Here is a 6,338-nt window from a genome sequence, read left to right as displayed (position 1 = left end):
AAGGGTAATGTCCATTATGCAATTACGATCACGTGAACAATTACCCTATTGTTCAACTGTCAACACATCAATCACCTGGTCTTCCTTTTTAATTGCTCCACATTGCTCCAGGAGTTTTTGAACTTTATGGCAGATCGAACTGATTTACCTAAAGCTTCAAAATTCAAACAGATGCCGGTGAAGCGGAATATTTGCCCCAAACTCCTCGAAAGAGCCTGATTAAAAAAACCCAAAACACAGCCGATTTAAACTTTGAAATAAATAATTTCTAACGTAAAATAATTACAACTACGTTATTTCAAATTCTGCTGACTCTTATTTACACGTTATAAAAAAGCACCCATCTCTCTCCCACCCAAACTCCACCCACCCACCCCACCCACATAAACTAGCAACAAAAAAAGCAAGAAATCATGTCACCAAAGCACACTACACACCAAAGCTACATATGAAAAACAATTTGTCAAATATTTTCTTCCATTTTTATCTTCTTGAATTTTCCATTTTTTGGAGACATACATCACTTCAAACGTTTTACTTTTACAGTGCGAAGTTTCGGTACACGTGCAATAAAACTACAGGAATAATATGTTCCGAATCAAATTAAAAAACCCAACAACAACAAAAATCCCTGAAAGAATAAGCAGTTAAACCCTGTCTTTTTGAAATAATTTTCGCAGCATTACTCCGGTAGTTTGTTTATATATCAGTCATAAAACGAACAAATAACGATTAAAAGTTAATTTGCCTAAAATATCCAACATTGGTAAAAACCCAACGTTTCAGTTGTTTGGTCCCTGTTCAGAATAGACTCAACCGGCGCCTAGTCAATTTCGCACGTGCAAATCAAGAATTGCGTGACAACGGGAGTGTTTGACTCGCTGCATTGACTTTTGCCTATTGTGCCTGTGGGAAAACAGTAGCGGTGATTTTCACGCTTTGGATCATATGGTAAGTTCAACGGATCACCAACATCGCGGCATAAGGCAGTGGAAATAATCAAACGAAAGTGAGTGAGTGAGTTTAGTTTTACGCCGCACTCAGCAATATTCCAGCTATATGGCGGCGGTCTGTAAATAATCGAGTCTGGACCAGACAATCCAGTGATCAACAGCATGAGCATCGATCCGCGCAATTGGGAAACGATTGCAAATGGTTATGATTAAGAATGTAACTAAGTTTAGAAGCACTATCCATATAGATAAAACCTGGAATATTTTGTTCAGCCGCTAAAATTAACTTATATCTCAAATCCGAGTGAAAGTAACAATCAATAAGAAAGTGTGTTTCATCTTCTACAGAAGCTTGTCCTATTTCTGTACAGAACTGACATATTCTGTCGTTCAGTGGGGTAGGAGGCTTGTAGTATCTTCCTGTCTCAATTGCTAAGGGGAGGTTACCACATCTGAACTTAGATAGGATACGTCGTTGATCCCGATTTTTGACTGTCTGAACGTAGCAACTTGTTTTTGGTTCAGTCTTGAATGTTTTATAGGTCTGGAGCTTGTTCCGTTTTGGTTTGTTGTGGTCGTTCCATGGTTCACGTGTCCAGTCGTACAAAAGTCTTTGAAAGCATCTGTTTTTCCCTTACTCGATTATATCTGTAGCACCGTGGCTTTCCAACAACTTGAACACTCTTTTCTCCCAAGATCTCATGTGTCAACCAAGCCAGCGAACCTGACCACCCGATCCCGTGGGTGTAAGGGTAAGGTTGGGTGGGTGAGCTGTGTAAGGATGGGGTTTGGTGGGCGTGGTGTGTAAGAATGGGGTTGGGAGGGCGTGGTGTGTAAGGATGGGGACTGGGTGGGCGTGGTGTGTAAGGATAGGGTCGGGTTGGCGTGGTGTGTAAGGATGGGGCTGGGTGGGCGTGGTGTGTAAGGATGGGGTTGGGAGGGCGTGGTGTGTAAGGATAGGTTCGGGTTGGCGTGGTGTGTAAGGATGGGGATTGGGTGGGCGTGGTGTGTAAGGATGGGGTTGGGTGGGCGTGGTGTGTAAGGATGGGGCTGGGTGGGCGTGGTGTGTAAGGAGGTGGGGATTGGGTGGGCGTGGTGTGTAGGGCCCACTGGCCATGGGGTTGGTGGGCGTGGTGTGTAAGGATGGGGTTAGGAGGGCGTGGTGTGTAAGGATGTGGTTGGGAGGGCGTGGTGTGTAAGGATGGGGTTGGGTGGGCGTGGTGTGTAAGGATGGGGTTGGGAGGGCGTGGTGTGTGTGTGTAAGTATGGGGTTAGGAGGGCGTGGTGTGTAAGGATGTGGTTGGGAGGGCGTGGTGTGTAAGGATGGGGTTGGGTGGGCGTGGTGTGTAAGGACGGGGGTGGGTAGCCTAGTGTCAACCAAGCCAGCGAACCTGACCACCCGACCCCTTGGGTGTAAGGGATGGGGACTGGTTGGGTGGGTGGAGGGCGTGGTGTGTGTAAGGATGGGGTTGGGTGGGCGTGGTGTGTAAGAATGGGGTTGGGAGGGCGGGGTGTGTAAGGATAGGTTCGGGTTGGCGTGGTGTGTAAGGATAGGGTCAGGTTGCGTGGTGTGTAAGGTGGGATGGGGCTGGGTGGGCGTGGTGTGTAAGGATGGGGTTGGGAGGGCGTGGTGTGTAAGGATAGGTTCGGGTTGGCGTGGTGTGTAGGGATGGGGATTGGGTGGGCGTGGTGTGTAAGGATGGGGTTGGGTGGGCGTGGTGTGTAAGGATGGGAGGGGACTGGGCTGGCGTGGTGTGGTGTAAGGGATGGGGATTGGGTGGGCGTGGTGTGTAAGGATGGGGTTGGGAGGGCGTGGTGTGTAAGTATGGGGTTAGGAGGGCGTGGTGTGTAAGGATGTGGTTGGGAGGGCGTGGTGTGTAAGGATGGGGTTGGGTGGGCGTGGTGTGTAAGGACGGGGGTGGGTAGCCTAGTGGTTAAAGCGTTCGCTCGTCACGCTGAAGACCCGGGTTCAATTCACCCACATGGGTACTCTTTGAAAAGCCCATTTCTGGTGTCCCCCGCCGTGATATTTCCGGTAATATTGCTAAAAGCGGCGTAAAACCATACTCACTCACTCACTCCTTTGTGTTATACATATATCCCGCCTTGTGTTCGATCGTCATTCTGAAAACCCGGGTTCGACTCCCAACACTGGTACAGTGAATGAAGGCCATTTCTGGTGTCCCCTGTGATATTCAAGCATATCGACCGAAAGTTGGACCTGTCTTGACACGACGGTGCAACAGTGTCCAATGTTGCAACAGGTTACAGGCATGGATCATGGGGAACTGGCGACGCGCCAGTTAAAGACGTTAAAATATGGTACTTGTTGGTCCCTGCCTGGCGCTCGGCATTAATTGGTACAACAAGGACTGGTCGGCTCGGAGTCAGTATAATGTGTCTGAGTGGGGTATTCATGCTTCACTGCGGCATGGTATCTCAGTGGGCTAGCACTATAAAACCAGCTTCAGTCTGGGCCTTTTTCAAGCAGCCGCACATACACATACACATGCATGCACGTCGTCATATGAGCGAAATATTCTCAAGCACGACGTAAAACCCAATTTCACCTCACCTCACCTCCTACATACTGGTCATGCTATCATGTTACTTCTGCAAACAGATAAAATTAGTAAACGAAGTGTTATTTACCTTTATTACCCACGTGTTCAACGTATGGGTAGTTGCATACTAATCTCGTACGTCACACGAGTGTCGTATCACGTTGACCTGTGTCGTAACGACGTGACCTGAGATTCTAACGATTTGATTGGATAACCGATGACCTCTCAATTAGGTCACATTCTGACGTAACTATTTTTTCATTCATAACAAACACGTGAATTCATTCATTCTACAACTTAAATGCATTGTGGGAATGTAAACATCGCGAACGTTGCCGTGTCGCAGTTTAATTGTGAGTCGAACTGAGACATTATACCCGTCGAAAAACGTAAACGCAATGTTTCCACCAGTGATGTTAGCCGAATGAAGCAACTGCAAACCAACTGACTGGGTTTGGTTTTAAGCCGCTTTTAGCAATATTCCAGCAACATCACGGCGGGGGACACCAGAAATGGGCTTCACACATTGTACCCAAGTGGGGATTCGAACCCGGGTCTTCGGCGTGACGAGCCAACGCTTTAACCACTAGGCTACCCCACCGCCCCTGCAAACCAAGAAACGGGGTGCTACGGAGTAGTTTACTGTAGGAGGCTGTACGAGGCGATGACAACTGACATTCATCGTGACGTCGGTTACCAAGGCAGTGACGTCATGCTAATATTGTACTACAGTACAAAACTCTTCCGCAACCTTTTTATGAAACCGGTTTCGGTTTGAAACCAAAATATTAACAAATATACGCTATTTTGTCAATTTAATGCATGCAAGACGTGGGTAATAAATAAAATACCACACTCGGTCTCATTACATACGAATTATACGAAACTTGTGACCTTCCTATGTTATCTGACCTCACTTTCGCTTGGTCAGATACCATAGGAAGGACACCCGTTTCGAATAATTCGTATGTAATGAGATCTCGTGTAGTATTCTCTATATGTGCACATGTGCACATATTACTTTTGCCTAGCAACCATTGTTTCTGTGTTTCGTCGTCCGTGACGTCATTAAACAATTGAACGTGACGTCAATGAACGGTACAGTCACACTTGCTTACCGTGTTTTACTGCACAAATGTACATGAATAAAATGGATAGTAAAGAAGTTATTACACTTGCAAGTGAGCCATACGACTTAAACGAAACTCGTGCAAAATTTTGCATTGCTCTCGCATTCGTTTCGTATAAGTAGTATGGCACACTTGCTCGTGTAATAATCATATAGCAATATCGATCACCAAAACGCAGCAATATTCAAACAGTATTTGCATCCATTTCGCGTGTCGAATGATTCTATAGGGTATAAAGAGAGCCTAGAATGTATGATATGATACACAAGTACGAGAAATATGCCACGAGTAACAGCTGAAGAGAGAGACAGAGACATTGGGATGGTGCAGATGGGGGTCGACATACAATCCTGTTGCCAACGCCCTCGGATGCCACCGTATCACGGTTATAAGACTTATTTAGGGCTGTGCAGACAGACTGGAGTCACCGAAGACAGACCAAGCAGTGGACGTCCACGCATCACAACGCCAGCTGAAGCTGTAGTCTGTCATTAAGAAGGAAGGAGGGTAATTGTCAACATAATAACTTGAATTTACAATATCGTTGAGTTACTTGTCAACTTAAATAAGAACTTAAATTTTCAACTTATTGTTTTGAGGTTTTAAGATATTATTTTGAACTTTCAACTGACTATCTCACAGTTTCGAAATATTTCAAAGTGGCATAGCCCTAAGGGGTTCTAGTAAAATATGACTCGTTTGTTAGATGTAAACAAATCTCATCAAAAACATGTAAAAGACCAGGAATTTATCGAGGATTTAAAACTAAGAAAACCTAGCAGCCTAATTACGACAAATTCAGAAATTTATGTTTTCAAAAGTTGGAATTCTTTGAAGTTTTTAAGTTCTAAAAGTCAAGAGCTGTTTAACATTGTGCTTTGAGAGTGTACGTCTTCGAAGAACTACAATTATTTAGCAAAATTATTATTTATCCACATGAACATAAACTTTGGGAATTTTGTCTTTGTGATAAGATGTGTTTTGGAAGACATGTGTAGCACATGTGTGGCAGGATGTATTTCGAGATAAGTCAGATAAAACCAGAAAGAGGGCTTCTAGCTCTGATCCAGACGTGTGTCATTCAATATGCTCTTGGTCACTTTGCATGTTGTTGTCAACTCACATGTGTAAGTCTTGTAAAGATAGTGAAGGCGGTCTTTGTGTTTGTGACTTTGCGGGGGCGGTGGGGTAGCCTAGTGGTTAAAGCGTTGGCTCGTCACGCCGAAGACCCGGGTTCGATTCCCCACATGGGCACAATGTGTTAAGCCTATTTCTGGTGTCCCCCGCCATGATATTGCTGGAATATTGCTAAAAGCGGCGTAAAACTAAACTCAGTCAGTCAGTTTGTGACTTTGCGAGATATACTGTGTAATGGTTTGACCGCCCGAATGGTGAGTTATTTTACAGCCGTTTCTAGCCACACGGCAACCACGTGTGCGACAACCTACTGACTTCGGCAAGCGGTGCTGTGCTCTTCTGTACACTCAAATACTCTGACCTAAGATGCCTCCAAATATAGTTTGAGTGAGAATAGAGTGCATTTCATCCATAATTTTTATTAAACAAGTATCTGTTTCAGAGGCTATAGTCTATTTCGTCTAGAAATTTTGAGAGAATTACTTGCCCAAGATCAAGATAAACAAAGATATAAGGCGATCATGTATTTTGTTTAAAAGCATCACACAACAATA

Source organism: Haliotis rubra, unplaced genomic scaffold (genome assembly GCF_003918875.1).
Source record: "Haliotis rubra isolate DU_JTF1 unplaced genomic scaffold, ASM391887v1 Scf254, whole genome shotgun sequence".
NCBI classification, from domain to species: domain Eukaryota; kingdom Metazoa; phylum Mollusca; class Gastropoda; order Lepetellida; family Haliotidae; genus Haliotis; species Haliotis rubra.
Note: the sequence above shows the minus strand (reverse complement) of the source record.